The following is a 16,982-nucleotide window of genomic DNA, read 5'->3' as shown; positions in this document are numbered from 1 at the left end:
TGTACTCGCATATGTAATATATACTATCCACACCCTAAGTAGACACATTGATTGAGAAAGTGAGCAAGATTGAGAGAGAGAGAGATTGTTTATGTGAGAGAAAGAGATTATGGGTGTGAGAGAGATTGTGTGTGTGTGTGTGTGTGTGTGTGTGAGAGAGAGAGAGAGAGAGAGAGAGAGAGAGAGAGAGAGCTTTATTAACATCTATTAGAGGGCGAAGTCGGCCTATGAGACAAAACAATATACAACTGTCAATGTCCTTTGGGTATCTATATAATAGAAAAAGGTACAAGGTACAAAGCTAAAAAGCTAAAAACTGAAAAGCTAAGGATCGATGGGAGAGTGGACCATCAAAACTGACAAGGGATGGATGGAGCTCTATCACTAGGGGCTCAATGTGCAGTACTGTATATGTATCGAGTATACAATCATGCTATGCAAATCTAGCTAGCTCCATCCATACTGGGGATGTAGGATGGTGTACATCAGTGGGGGAGGGGCAAAGACCTCCTATAGGATCCTCCCTAGATGTAGGATGGTGTACATCAGTGGGGGAGGGGCAAAGACCTCCTATAGGATCCTCCCTAGATGTGATCGAAAATGTGTGAGCCTCTTCTGGACATAAAGCTGGTGGCGAGACTAGATCTAAGTGATCTCTCTGATGAAGTCTGGGGGTCTGGTAGCATGGTGCTCTCTGTCTCCATCGAGCTTTGAGATCCTCTACACGTTGAAGTATGACCCCCTGTTGTGGTGGTGGTGTAGCTCTCTGAAAGAAATATATAATATGGGACTGCTGCCTACCTCCCTGTATCATCTGTGTCTGTAGTCATGTCTCTCTGTGTTGCTGTATCTCTATCAAGAACTGCCCAAATCGGTGCTGGTCTATCGACTCCATGATCTGGCATAATGAGAGAGAGAGAGAGAGAGTGTGTGTGTGTGTGTGTGTGTGTGTGAGTGTGTGTGTGTGTGTGTGTGTGTGTGTGTGTGTGTGTGTGTGTGTGTGTGCGTGTGTGTGTGTGTGTGTGTGTGTGTGTGTGTGTGTGTGAGAGAGAGAGAGAGAGAGAGAGAGCCATTCACTTACCAAATCATAGTTTTTATGTGTTTCAAAATGGATATGTCAAACTCTTTGTATCATTTAACATATTGGATGGCGATTGATATACCCTTATATTTAAGTAAAAGAACATTGTACTCAAGGATATGTCAAACTCTTTGTATCATTTAACATATTGGATGGTGATTGATATACCCTTCTAATTGAGTACTTGCAATGTGTACAAGGACATATTGTACTCTCTATGTTAACCACTTAGCCTTTGAAGATGAATAATTATCTACATGTTCCGTTGGAAAATATGAGAGAGAGAGAGAGAGAGAGAGAGAGAGAGAGAGAGTAGAAATAAAGAAAGTTATATTTACGTCTTATAAAAGGCTTGATGGGATTATGAGACAAAATACGATTACAAGTATCCATGGAATATCATCATCTTTGGAAAAATAGGATGCATGATATATATATATATATATAGCTACATTTTATTAGTTGTTCAATATTTACAATAAGAATTGTTGACATGTTCTATTGAAAAATAAGAGAGAGAGAGAGAGAGAGAGAGAGAGAGAGAGAGAGAGAGAGAGAGAGGAATAAGATAGGTCTTTGGAAAAATAGGATGCATGATATATTTATATAGCTACATTTAATTATTTGGTCATTATTAATAATAAACTTTTAGAGAAGTTATAGCATCAGTACAAGCGTTGATATATAAGTCAGAGTATACTGACGTGCGTGTGATCTTATTGACTTCAAATAAAATTTACATCAATGCTAATACCGACAAGGAGAAAGGTAAACCCAAGAATAGTTCCCTTTTTTTCCCTTTTCAATATTCAATTTTTGAAAAGCACATATTCTTTCTTCTTCTGTGCAGGCACTCTCATTATTCTCCCTTATCCTCACCCTTTCAAGCAGTCCTATGTGTTAGGGTTAGGGTTTCTTTTAGTTTTGCAAGATTTTTATTTTTATTTTGAGTTTTGGTTCTTTTATTTTATTTTTGCAGGCTCCTCTTCTCCCTTTTCTCTCATGCCGGCCTCCTCATCCTCTCCCTTACAAACAAGCACGTAAGAGTATCCTATGTGTTAGGGTTAGGGTTTTTTAATTTTGTAATTTTTTAAAAAAAGTTTTTGAGTTTTGTATTTTTTTAAGTTTTTCAAGTTTTCCCTCTTAGGTTTGGCACTGCATAGAAAGTTTTTCCTCTTAGGTTTGGCATTGCATTGCAAACTTTTATGTAGCCAAGTTATCCATGGGTAAGAGATCGTCTTTTGCATCATCTTTTCTTATCATGCTTTTGGGAGTTTGTTATTTTAGGCTTGGGAGCATGCATACTCTCATAGCTAGGTTCATAGCTAGGATCTTTTGCTTCCACCATGCATAAGCTGATATTTTCTTATTTATTTTGGTTCTTTGTTTCTAGGTGGTCTTTGTTGAAGCTTAAAAGTAAGCAAGCTCTCTATACAAATAAGTAAGCTTTGCACAAGAAGTAAGCCTTAAACACACCGTATTTTCATATGATGCTATGTGATCATTTACTTTATTTGTTTTATGTAAATGAAACATATGATGCACCCTCGAGTGCTACAGGAGCATTTTCTTTATTTGTTTTATGCACTATTTGTTTTAGACACTATGTATAGACTCTATGCATAGTCTAATGCATGGACTCTATTATGTAGTCTATGCATAAGACTCTATATATAAGGCTCTATGTATAGAGTTATGCATAATAATACTATCATATAGCATAAGATTCTATACATAATACTATCGTATAGTCTTATGTATAAGAGTCTATGCTTAGTCTTATGCATAGAGTATATAAGTCTATGCATAGTCTTATGCATCAAACTCTATGCACAATATTATCGTATAGTCTTATGCATAATACTAGCGCATAGTCTTATGCATAAGAGTCTATGTATGAGTCTATGAATAGTCTTACGCATAAGAGTCTATGCATATTCTGATGCATAAGATTATAAGAGTCTATGCATCTTCTTATGCATAAGAGAATAAGAGTCTATGCATAATCTTAAGTCTATGCACAGTCTTATGTATAAGAGTCTATGCATAATACTATCGCACAGTCTTATGCATAAGAATATTATATAAAAGAATCTATACATAGTCTTATGCATAAGAGTATAAGACTCTATGCACTCTCTATGCAGTCTTATGCATGGAGTATAAGAGTCTATACATGGTCTTATGTGGAAGGCTCTATGCATAACTTTTTTACATAGTCTTATGCTCCGACACAATGATCACAAACCGTTTTGATATCAATGATTTCTAAAACGTAGCCATGTATGTATGTATTAGTTATGTATCCTCTTATGTATAATATTTTTCTAGGTTATTATGATTTTCCTCTAGCTCTCTTTATTTCCACCACCATTCTCTTTGCTATTGCACCCTATGTTAAGATATCGAGCTTAACTAATGCTGTGGATATTGATGAGACATGTCTGGGTGATAGATTTTGCACTTATGCCACCAAGCTGTGTGATAGCCACATTTGGATTACTAGAGTATGGCATAGTTATAAGGCCAGCTCATATAGTCGGGTTCACACTATGGACCAATGTTGTATGTTTTAGTAAGAGAGTACTTTCCCTTATAGTATGTACGAGAATGAAGTATTTTTTAAGGACCATAAAAAGTAGTGTATATATCATTACCCCATGCCTAATCCTTACGTGAGTCCTCGTCCTCATCCTATTCCTTCCTTGGACCTTCTCCCTTTCTCACCTTTACTCCATCCTTCTCCTCCTCCTCTCTTTCCCCCTCCCAACATTTTGCCTATAGGTCCTCTTAGAGACACATAGAGAGCAATCTAATTCCAACAAAGAAAGGAGCCTTTTCTTCCTTGCATGTGGAATATTAAAACCGACACACAAAGGGAAACATGAGTTAGTGTCAAATGAGGTTTTACAAAGCAAAAATGAAAACCAAAAGAGAGGGTTTCAAACATACAAAGGGGTATCGAACCAAATTTTTTAAAATTAAAATTTTATTAAAGATCACACAATTTTCTCCCTGAAAGAGGCTGCGTCAATGTTGCCTCCCTTCATGAGAGGCCTTTCCATCATGGAGTCTACCTACTATTATGTGCCTTCTTTCAACCAGCCATGGCATCTCTACAAGCCAAGCTACCCATGCGGATATGCCTAGCAGCCATGTCGACAAAGAAGAAATCTAGGAAGGTGCCCCATTTGCTTGCAAGGAACTCAAGCTCTCTCTCTCTCTCCCCTACATTCTCTTTATGGTATCAAAGCTCCAATTTGTGTGAGAACTAAGGAGGGAGGTAAGAGGCAAGAACAAGGCAAGTAAGGAAGCATTACATGGGTAAGGGTATTTCCCTCTTTGATTTTATAGAGTAACACCTTTGGTAGCTTTGAGAGCTTTATGCAAATAGGCAAGGAAGTGGTACATGGGTAAGGGTATTTCCATCTCTTTCCCTCTTTGATTTTGGAGCAATACCTTTGGTAGCTGTGGGACCTATATGCAAATAGGGAAGTCCCTGTCTTAGATTGAGGCATCCTTCGATATAGATAACTTTGTTCATTGAAATTTTATACGTTTTCATGTAATTTAGGAATGTTTTAGGCTTGTTTTTAACTCTCTATGAGTTTTCCACATTCACTCTGTGTGAAAGTGCCAATTTTGACTGTGTACGCCAATTTTTGGTTTGGTGCAAAGTTGCAATAGAAATTTGGTTTGCAAAATAGTCTGTGTGCAAAGAATCTGTGATTTGCAAGTTGTTGTTGGATGTATGTTTGTGTACCACTATTCTATATATAGTTATAGTATAAGAGGTGTACGGTACTGCTGTGTTGTGAAGATTGCAAGTTTGCTATAAGTGAAGAAGCATTTACAAGCACTATTTGGTAAGTTACTATAGTAAAGGTGTTTGACAATCTATCCCAGATTGTGAGTAAGAATCTAGACAAAAATAACTTCCAAGTATGGAAGTTCAAGATGCCCAATTTCCTCATGGGAAAAGGATATTGGGAGTTTACCTCACAGGTGAAAGGAGCCAGATTACTGAAGAAATTTTGACTCCACAATAGGTGCATGCATATAAGGCATGGCATGAAAGAGCCATAAGGTGGTATTTTGGTTGTCTTTTAGTGTGATAGATTCTATGATTGTGCATATACACTATGCACAAATGCCTAAGGAGGCTTCAGATATCTCAATGAAGATGTACATCACAAACACTCAAGTTCGAAAAATGTAGCTAAAGGAGGAGTTGCATAATGTGACTAGAGGGAACCTAAGTATAAATAATAACTTGATGAAGGTTAAAGGGCTTGTAGATGCCCTTGCTTTTATTGGATCACTAGTAGATAATGATGATATGATGTCTGTAACCTTGAATGGTCTTGGGAAGAAATATAGCTAGTTTTAAACCTCCATTAGAGTTTGTGAGAGAACTTTCTTGATTTTTCAGGACCTATTTGCTCTCCTTATCTGTGAAGAGATGAATGCTCGGGGAGGTTCTAGAAATGCAAATGAGCAAGCCTTCTACTTAGACATAGGTAGAGGTATACAGGAGAAGAAGACAAGATAATTCAACCATCTCTCTCTCTCTCTCTCTCTCTCTCTCTCTCTCTCTCTCTCTCTCTTGTGTCTTGCTCTCTCTTGCGTGCATGTTTTCTTGCAACAAGGAAATCAAGCTCTCTCTCCCTCCTATGCATTCTCTTTACCCTAGGCTACTTAGGAAAACTTGTTTCAAATTTTTTTAAAGACCTATGGACTCACCTCCTAGACCGTATAGTCAAGTAATCCAACCCACGAGATTACATGCAGGATGAGATCCACAACTTCTTCCTGATTCTCTCCGCTGAGCAATAAGAGGTAGAGCTTGGCACACCCAACCCATCATCCCCCCACAGTGTAGATAGCCAAGTGTAGATAGCCAAGATGACATAGTAGTTTGCACCATGGGTCTTAGCAAAGTGGTAGTAGCAACCAAGCTAGCTCGAGTGTGCGAGGTACAGGGCTGAATGTTTCATCATAATCTAAACCGTGTGTCTATGCATGTCCCTTTGCAACTAGCCTTGCTTTACGCCTTTATATTGATCCATCCGACTTACATTTCACTTTATACACCTATTTGCAAACAAATGACATTCTTTCCACTTGGTAATACTACCAAATCCCATGTATCACTTCACTAGATGTTTCACCTGGCCCAGACAATGAAGTAGAACACTCTTTTGGTGGCAAGTTCACATGCACATCTACATCTATGTCATCCATAACATTCTCTTTATTTTTGTACCAACTTGCCTAACACCACATCTCTAGAAATGAGCACCTACCTAGTTTCCATATTATAACATTTGTAAGCCTTTCTGTCTTGTGCATAACCAATGAATATGCACTTCTTAGGATTTGGGTCCAACTTCCTTCTCTTCTCATTCAATATATGTACATAAGAAATACATCCAAAAACCTTGAGATGAGTTAAAATGCAAGCAAAGTGATGAGCTATGGTGGATCAAATGCAAGCAAAGTGATGAGCTATGGTGGATCAAATGCAAGAATCAACATCATTATCAAGTGATTAGATGATGATTAAGAAGATATTAGTGAGCAATTAACTAATAGCTTAATGTAGGCATGGATACTCAAAAACCAGTAAATTACTCATTAGACCAATGCCTCAATTTATATAAGTTTGTCCATGATCTGCTCCACTGATTTGTTCCTTGATTTGTTCCACCTCCCCTACATCTAGGGGGACACCTCATCCTTGATTCACTCGACCTCTTTTGCTCGATTCTCTCCACCTCTTCACTTTTCCGAGAATATCTCCACACATCCTAGATCTTCTCATGCTACCCTTTATTCACACATCCTAGATCTTCTCATGCTACCCTTTATTCTCTCCTCCCAGTAGATACCTCTCACCTTTTCCACTGCTACTCACTCATTTATAGACGCTCTTTTACAGCCTCTTGCTAAGGGCTTGTTCCCACACGCACACCCATTCACTTATATATTTCAACACCTCGCCTCAAGTGAATAACTCTAGCACACCTAGGCCCTGTACCAAGTTTCCCTCTTACTTGTTGTGGTAGCCCGCGACCAGTGCCTCAAGTCCCTAACTCATTGTCCTTGACACTCTCTCTCTATGTGTCCAAGGCTTACTATAAGTGCATGGGACCTTGACTAAAGTGCTCACACATACATCTACCACATGGCCTACATCATCGGCGGTGGCTCAGAGGTGGTTTTACTCTGTTGGGGTAGGTTACATTGGGTTGTGGGGTTTCTCTCTCTTTCTCTCTCAAAAAAGATGATCTGACTCCACTTCCTTTAGGAGTCTCCATGAAGTTTGTCGATGTCAATCCTTCTTCACTCGGTTTGCTGCTGTAGCAGTTTCTTGCCATGTGTCCTCGCTTCCCACAGTTGGCAAGTGAAGGTCCTTCCTCCTCCCCTGCATCTTCCTCATCCTCGTCCTCGTTCGTGAGAATCCTCCTTCGGTGTAGAATGCTTTTTCCTCTCCCAGTGTTTGGGTCCACCCCTTTCTTCTCTTTGACCTTGGTCTCTTGCTCTAGTAGAGCTCCTTCTATCTCATGTAGCTTCAATTATGGTACATTCTTTAAGGTTGCCACCACAATGTTTTCATATTCTCCTTTTTCCACACTCTTCAGAAGCACTGCTAGTGCCTCATCATCCTCTACCTTCTTACTAATGGCTGTCAGTTGTTGCTTAATGCTTTTATATTTATTCAAGTGTGTGGTTAGAGGTTCACTTTCCTTCATGTCAAGTTTGTAGAATTACATTAGCAGATTTATTTTTGAATTTTTTGCTTGAGTGCCAAATAATTTATTGAGTTTGTCCCATGCATCTTTAGCCCGTTGTATCCCTGTGATGTGGTGAATGATTTCATTATTTAAACTGAGTGCAATGAGTCCTAATGATTTCTCATTCCTACTCTTCCACTTATTCTCCCCAATCACCTCTGGGCATTCACCTCTTACCTCAACTAGTCCCCACAGATTTTTCCTCATGAGCAAATACATGGTCTTTGTTTGCCATGTATGAAATTGCTCCCCATTAAATTTAGCTATTTCTTGTGTCGTGCTCATGATGATGATGTGAAGCGGGTCTTACCTCTTGATCCAATTCAAGATTCAAGGGCAGTGTCTACCCTTTTACAACTCAAATTTGGTGTTAAATGATGATTACAACAGATTTATCAGCAATATAAATTTACCAAATATTTAAAAGCTGATCTTGTACTAAATGGGTGGAGTATCAAACCATCTCCGAATATGAAGGGATAGGGATCTTTATCAGATACCCAATGGTAAATTTGAACCCTCAACTGTACCAAAATATAGTGATTAATGCTAATTAATCATTGATTAGTGAAATAATCCCTTATTTTATGTGCAAAAAACAGAGTGTGTGGGGAGGCCAGATCTGGTGCCTTAGAGTTCAAATGAGCTCAAATCCTTTCAAAGGCATCAATAGCAGGTAGTCTAGTAAAGGATCAAGCCAAGAAGAAAAATATTTGACCAAACATTGAATGCTTAATCTATGTTTTACCAAAGTCACTTGCAGATTTGATGCAGAGCTTGATGCCACTTCTCCTTGAAGAATTTCACAAATCTGACATGACCAACATGTAGAGCACCCTTGAAAATCTCTAGGGCCAAGAGGAATTAGGCAAATTCCACTTGTAAGAGATAATATCTGCAAATTGCTTCAGAACTCTGGCACTTGCAAATCCGAAAATCAAGAACAGCCAACGACGATTTGATGATTTGACGCGATGGTCTAGAGCGTGGATGAGCTGGCTATGTGTGCCTAAGACCTCTATGCCTAATGTTGAGGCTAGAGGGAGATCAAGCCCCTCCATCAGCTGGGGGTGCAAGGGTTTAGTTAAAAAGAGCTTTAAAATTGATTATCTCTTAATCCTAATTAATAGGGTGATTAGCAAGATAAATAAGCTCATAAATTAGATGGATCCTAAGCTAGGCTCTGATACTAAGTTAAAATGCAAGCAAAGTGATGAGCTATAGTGGATCAAATGCAAGAATCAACATCATTAGTAAGTGATTAGATGATGATTAAGAAGAGATTAGTGAGCAATTAATTGATAGCTTAATGTAGGCATGGATACTCAAAAACTAGCAAATTACTCATTATTGTTCCCACACACACACCCATTCACTTGTATATTTCAACAAGATGCCCAATATCTGGCCTAACACTTGTCACCCTCATCATCTCAGGAGTACTCTCATGTATGGCAGCTGTAGTACCAAGCTTGCCACAATGATTACATCTGACAGCTTTTCCTTTTCCTGCATATACAAAGCATTTTGATTGATTCATTGAGTGATAGTTGATGTGTTTTTAAGTTTAGAATCATGCTTAAGTAGTGAAGACTCCACTTCATTTAGGGTTTTGTTGACATTTTTGAGTGTGGACACAAGAACATCATAGGGGGTTTTGTTATCATTGTTGAGGAGAACTGCAACCGCTTCATCTTCTTTAATCTTCTTCTTGATTTCTACTAGTTATTTCTTGATTTCCTTGAACTTGTTGATGTTAGCCACCACTGTATCAGATTCTTCTTTGTACAATCTATAAAACTACATCAAAAGGTTAATCTTGGAGCTCTTGGTTTCGCTTCCAAAGACTTTGTTGAGTTTCTCCCATGCCTTCTTGTAATCTTTTATCCCTGCAATGCGCGATGTATAACTTCATCTCCCAAACTTTGAGCTATTATGCTAAGTGCTTTGTGATTGTTGAATGTGTTGACATGTTATCATTATCTTCACTAGGCTCAATTAGATCTCAAAGCCCTTTTCTCATTAATGTGTACATGGTTTTCATTTCCCAGGTGTAGAAGTTATTGTGTATAGCGCCAATAGTCTTGAGACTTACATTGAAGAGATCTTGGGACATAGAAAAGGCTTGGCTAAAGGGGCTTTTCCCAATTTGTTGTATAGACGGAGAATAAGTTAAAAAAACCAGTAGTCGTGAATGCGCCGATTTCGGGCAGTAGAAGGCAAAATTGATCAAATCCTCTCAGCTATTAGTTCACCTAGGATTTAGCAACAACCTACTAAAATATCTTGGTTAATGGATGAGAGAATGAGAAATGGCAAGCATTTGAAATTTGGACCACAAGTGGAAAGATTGAGATTAATGGATAATTAGATAATTAGTGAGGTAATTAGACTAATGTGAGCTAAAGCTAAGCTAATGGAGAGGGATGGCTCTAATACCATGTCAAAAAATATGAACTCTCACCATGCATGGCTATGGTGTGCTTATCCTAATTACCGTGATTAAAGATTGAGATTTATGGATAATTAGATAATTAGTGAGGTAATTAGACTAATGTGAGCTAAAGCTAAGCTAATGGAGAGGGATGGCTCTAATACCATGTCAAAAAATATGAACCCTCACCATGCATGGCTATGGTGTGCTTATCCTAATTACCATGATTAAAGAACACTAATCTTATACTGGGTGCAACAACCTAATTAATAACATAATGATGAATGAAAAGATTATGCTAACTAAGCTTAAGACTCAAGCACAATCAGGCTACAAGATTGAGACTTGTACTCATAAAGAGGCTTGAGAGCTTGCTTCATATTTCATTTCTTGAAATGCCCTCCTTTTATATGAGGAGGTATACTCTTGTGCTTGTACATCAATGTGGGATAAAGTCTCCACTCTTCTCTCTAGCTCACATGTTACCTCAAATCTCAACAAGCTACCATATAATACCATGCTCTCTCAAGAACCCTACCACCATTTGTCCTCAAACATTTAGTCCAAGTACCCAATGCTTCACTCTTCTCTTTCAAAAAATAAATCCATGTCATCCAACTAAAATCATCAATAAATGTGATGTAGTACCTGCTCCCATTTATTGTTTGGGTTTGAGTGGGACCCAAAATGTCAATATGCGCACAACCTCAAGTGACTATCCCTGGGAAATGGCAATCATGCTTGTTTTCCAAAATTAACATGCATCACAAACATGTATACTTGCATCTAGCTTTAACAATCTCCCTTCTTTTTTTACCTTTGGAAATCAATTTGTAGCCATGCTTAAAGTCCTCAACAAAACATCCATGCTCATTAAATCTCACCTGTAATCTTGCTAAACTCTTTGTAATAGATAGCATATACAACACCTCAGACATAGTTTTCACTTTACCATCATGCGTCCTCAATGGTACACTACCAACATGTGTAATAAGATGCTGAGTATCATCACATGTGGCAACATATCCCTGAGTTTGTGTAGGCATCATGTTATCAAACCACTCTCCATGACATGTCATGTGATTTGATGCACTTGAATCCATATACCATGTTTCATCACTCTCTTTGTGTGCGTGACATCATAGTACCCATCACGTGCTTCATGGAAAACAAATGATCTCTGTGTCCGTCATTGCTAGATGATGTATAATTACCATGTTGCACTCTACCACCACGAATATCATTTTGCTTTTTGTAGCAATCTCTAGCCATATGTCCAAGTTTACCACAATAATGACACTCATTGCCATGCATATTTTGCTATTGTGGTTGCCAATGATCTCTACCACCATGAGATATAGATCTCCCTCTAGCATGAGGATAAAAATCTCTACACCATGTGCACCAAATGATGGTTATGAATCCTATTATTATTATGGTGACCTATCATGCCAACCACATCCACCTGTATATCCTCTCAAACTCGATATCCCCTTGACTCTAGCACCTCCATGAGTGTAGAATGCATGGTCCCTTACATGCCCACCACCACTGGTTCTAAATGAAGTACCTAAACCAAGTTTCATCTCCTCCGCAATAAGCAAAGAGACCAACTCCTGGGGAGTCTCCACATCTAACCCTAATAGAGGTTTCAAATGCCTTGTAGTCTTTTCCCAAACCATTTAATGTAATGGCAACCAAATCATCATCTTCCATAGGGGCACCAATGTATATTTTTGCTTTAACTAGATCTTCTTTAGTTAAGTAGTTGTATCATACAACTTCACCATTGTATCCCGTGCATCCTTGGGATTATCTATATCTTAAATATGGCATAACATTCAATCTATCACACAAATTGAGAAATACTAAAGCACTTTGAATGCCCTCTCTATCCAGTTCCTATTTGCTTCTATAAGCTTGGCAGGTGTTGCATTAATAACTGGTGGAACCCTTAACTCTGTCTCCTCACCTGTCACCAAATTCCAAAGTCCTTTCCCTTTCAAGAAGCTCATCATGCGATACTTCCAAATCCACAAGTTGTTTTTGTCAATAATTTTTCCAAAAATCTTTTCTGGACCATCACTCATGTTTGTATGCATAATGTTCATTGAGTATAGCAACCAATTAACTCAAACACTCATATATCACCACCAATGCTATCCACACATTCCACAATTTTTATGGCGATTGAATCCAAGACTCCAAATCACATTTGTACACTAGCGCCACTCTCACAAATTCTAAGAAACACATCCAAAATAGTCCTCCACTTTCCAGAACAGTCCAATATACTCACATGAGCTCAATATTTATGCTTTACATCCATTTGTTCACATACATCCAATGTCAGGTGCAACAACCAATCCAATATAGCTTGCAATGCTACATAATACTAAGCTCTTTAATGTACCAAATAACAAATAAATGATCCAATCAAGTGTACAGTATATGCCTTTACATCCATACATGCTCCATGTTGCATATAAGCATCATTCAAGGTCACCAAGTGCCAAATACATGCCAAAAACAACTCACATTTTTTACCAAAACCTGTTAAGAGTCATATATCGACACTAATCTGCTTCCAAATCTCTCAAATATCATTCAAATTTGGAGCCCATGCATTAATTGGCTTTGTATCATGTTGCTCTAGCTATGTGAAAGCTAATTTCACTAATTTTGACCAAATGTGTAAGTAATTACGTGATTAAGTGACTCTACCTTCCTCTCAGGTTTAAGTGGAGGTTGGTGGGCTGAGATGACCTTCTGAGACAAGATGCTTCTCTACTATGCTGAGGGAGTTGTTCTTAGTGATGGATTTGGCCTGCAAATCAAAGTGTTTGGCTACCTTTCACACCTTTCACAAGTAACCGCTCACATCCCACAAGCACACCATAGCTCCTTAATTGCTAGTCAAATGCTTATTGGCTTATGTTTATAACAACGATCATAGCAGGGCTTCTATATTAGAAAAATTTGCAAGACTTTGTATTGAATGCTTTAAGCTTTCCCTAGACACAATTCACTTGGAAGAGAAGGCTTCATCCATGATCAAAGAAAAGAATCCAAGTCCTCAATTCATCAACTTTCCCCATATAGGTCCCATTTTTCTCTAATATCAATTTGAACCAGACAATCAAATACGCATCATCAAAGCAAGTTAATTAGAAAGAGAAGCATGAGGTAGAATGATTGAACGTGTGTGTGTGTGTTGTGTATAAAATCAATGACTTAGAATCAAATATACATCATCAAAACAACTTAATTAGAAAGAAAATTATGAAGTATATTGATTGAGTGTGTGTGTTGTGTATAAAATCAATGAGTTAGCATGAACTAGAATGATTGAGTGTGTGTGTGTGTGTTATGAATTGCTAGAATGATTGAGTGTGTTGCGTGTTGTGAGGAGGAATGTCAAAGATCTACACAACTCTTCATATCCTCTATTCATTAGTGTAACCACCATCTATGAATCTTAATCCACAAACATTCAATGTCATTACATCTAAACAAATGAGTTTGTATCCTAAGTACAAAAAATAAGAAGTGAATATTATCCTTCAGTTTTTAGGGTTGTCCTCTTTTCTCTATCTTACAAGGAATTTACCTACCAAAAGCTTCACCTATCTTTCAAAAATGCTTTGTAAACATGTTTTCTTACCTTGAAGATTCTTCAATTATTTTTCAAGATATACTGTTGTCTTGGACAAAAAAAAATGTGATATTCTCTATTTAAGCATAAATATGCTTTTATCGATGCTTTGGTTTTTTTTCTCATCTTTTGTGCAAGTAAACATTTTAAACAAGTAATAAAAAGAATTTTTTTGTGCATGTGTGCATGTGTGCACATGCGTACATGTGTGTGTGTGCATGCATGTGTGTGTGTGTGTGTGTGTGTGTGTGTGTGTTAGGAGTTTAAAAAGCCCTAAAACACTACCCTAACCAAAGTCCATAATGAATCAAAAGGTCTCATAAATTTAAATGCAAGATTATATAAAAATGATAAGCAAGACCAGTGGTACAATTGGAATCATGAACAAACAAAGGTTACAACGTAAGCAAGTAGATCACTAGGCCACAGTAGAAATCTTGAAAGAAGAGTCAGAAACTGGAGCCAGCAAGAGTAGAAAGGAGGAATCTGTTACCTACCACCATCAACAAAAAGCCAATCGTTAGTACAATTCACCTTATTGTTGGAAGACAAGTGTCGTGAACACCCCCCACTTGTTATCGAGGAGGTCACCACCTATTTGGTCCTATTCTAAGTTACAAAACCATAAAACAATAGGTGGGAATGTCATGATACAGTATGAAAACATCATTATGTACAAGTCAAGAAGAAACAATTCATAGGATTAATCAATTCTGATTTGGCTTCCCTTACTTCAGGAATGGCATCAGAACACTGGGTCTTAACATTAAGACCTTTCAAATTTGATGATTTAGTAATATTCACCCTTCTACACAACAGCCTTTACAGAAATTAGGTCACAGCATAACCTTTTTGCAGCTTTAGCTATATTTGCCCAACTGGGGAAGGCATGATATTGTACTGTTAGCAGCCCAATCCATAGTGTTTATTAACTTAAAGACCATACTAGGCTTCCTAATTTATCATAAAGGAACTCTCAATAGAGTGCAGATAAACTCACTCAATCAGTCAATTTACCCATGTAGGGAATGTTTGATGGTAGAATCAGTTTACCCAACACACACCTTTCTTTAGGATATGGTTATAATTGTTAATGCCAAAATTGGTGGTCATGTCCCTCTCCAATGGAGTAGAAAACTTAGCTCCTTAATTCAGGAACCAGTGGTCCCATTCCAATTGTTGAAGGAATGTTTTAATATAGTATGAACTTCAAGGTATGAAAAAAGGTCAATAGTTAGTTAAGAAAGGCAAAACCCATCAGACCCTTTCCTAATATAATTCAAAAATCAAAAGAAGGCAGTTAGATAGTGTTACTATGCTGGCAAGGTTTACCAGTCACCAACCAGACTGTGGACCCTATCAGCTTTGTATGATACATATGTGTGCCAAGCACCCTAACTAAACCAACACATAAGTTGAATAAGCCAGATTGAGTGAGTAATCTGCTATTTCAGAAAGAAATTTAGAGCAAGATTTTATCTTGACAATTACCAGTCAGTTAGCAGCATTCCAAGTAGATCATCAAAGATCAGAAGAAAGCAATAAGATAGTGTTACTATGTCAAGCTATGACAAAAAGTCAGTACTTAGTTAGGAAGGGCAAGAACCCATCAGGAACCACATTGGATGTCTGTCTTCTTTTACCAAATCAAATATTTAATCTGGGTTTAACAGTATTCATGTCAGATAACACTGGTTAGCACATTTCCCACATTAAGGTCAAAGAAAAAACACTATTTGTACACAAGGTAAATAGTCTGATAGTGAGTCTCACAACTCCATTACCACATGGTATTCAATGTCAGAACATCAGTGGTAGTGGAAAAGGTACAATGCAAGAGTCAGAGTCAGAGTCAGAGAAACCCTTAATATCGATACTAAGTTGCCAGCATCTACATCCCCAACCCTAACACTATTCTTAGAAGACAGAGGAGCCTAAATTTCATGGCACTGAGAAATTTATCATTAATCAATAAGTTACAGAGATCCAGGCAACATGCTTTCCAACAAGCAGGAGAAAAGTACTAGTAGAGGTCACTCTGCCTGAGCCATGTTGATAGCCAAGAGTTCCAACTGGTACATACAATCACAGAGATTTACACCACCTAAGTAACCAAAGGTCAAGAACCAGTAGAAGCAAGGTCTCAAACAGAGATAGCATGCTTCTAAGATCAGGAGATGGGACTATTACAGTATACCTACTTTAAGCACAACACCCATGATAACTCTAGTGTTTATATTGTAAGCATCTGTGTTTAAATACCAACTTATCTGCAAAATCATTAACACCAAAAATAAGCAAATTGTACTAGTAGAGTGTGCACTCTACCTGGGACATATGTCTGTAGAAGATCTGCATGCACCAGATGGTATCAAACAACATGCAGTAGACAGCCCGAGAGTAGGGGTATCCCACTCCCATGCTTGAATACACCAAGGTGTCATGAATGCAGAATCAATGGGAGGAGTCCAAGCATGTGCTCGTACTGGCGGATTTCTCCATAAGTAGTAGGCTTCCAAAGATCGGTCGCCACCGGGAGATTACAGTTCAGCGAAATCGGCAGCAGCAGACATATTTAATCGGGATAACCCAGTTTTGGGTTAAATAATCAGGTATCAACCCTTTAGGGTATCAAAGAAACCTTTTTAAGGAGGTAACTTGCTCATAAGCATAATCAAATAAAATGTGTGTGTGTGTGTGTGTGTGTGTGTGTGAGAGAGACTTATTAATTTGGGGAGAGAAAAAAATGGTTTATGAGATCAAGACAGTACAAAGTGTAAAGTGTATATAGTTTGTCATAGAAGATGCCCAAAGCACATGTAAGAGATATACCAATTAAAATAAAAGAGAGGCATACAGTTTGTCATAGAAGATGCATAGAGCACATATGTAAGAGGTATACTATGTTCTAATTAAGCATATGATTGATAAATGCTAGGAGAAGCACTAGTGGAATCTAGTTGTGGGGGTGTTCCTCTATTAGGTCACAAGCTCATGCTCTATCAAGACAATGAG

The 16,982-nt window shown here is 38.0% G+C and overlaps 1 long non-coding RNA gene across 1 annotated transcript; it reads right to left on the bottom strand.

Annotated features, from left to right (window-relative positions):
* Positions 1–14,254: 14,254 nt before the first annotated feature.
* On the bottom strand, positions 14,255–16,581 carry LOC147620468 (uncharacterized). Its single transcript, XR_015270052.1, has 2 exons — positions 16,296–16,581; positions 14,255–14,460 (listed from the first exon to the last, which is right to left on the bottom strand). It is a non-coding gene; the product is annotated as an uncharacterized LOC147620468 (long non-coding RNA).
* Between the last annotated feature and the right edge of the window lie 401 nt (positions 16,582–16,982).

The sequence above is a fragment of the Cibotium barometz genome, chromosome 31 (assembly GCF_041138505.1).
Source record: "Cibotium barometz isolate CiBa-2024 chromosome 31, ASM4113850v1, whole genome shotgun sequence".
Classification (NCBI taxonomy): domain Eukaryota; kingdom Viridiplantae; phylum Streptophyta; class Polypodiopsida; order Cyatheales; family Cibotiaceae; genus Cibotium; species Cibotium barometz.
Note: the sequence above shows the minus strand (reverse complement) of the source record. Positions and strands in the feature narration are given on the sequence as shown.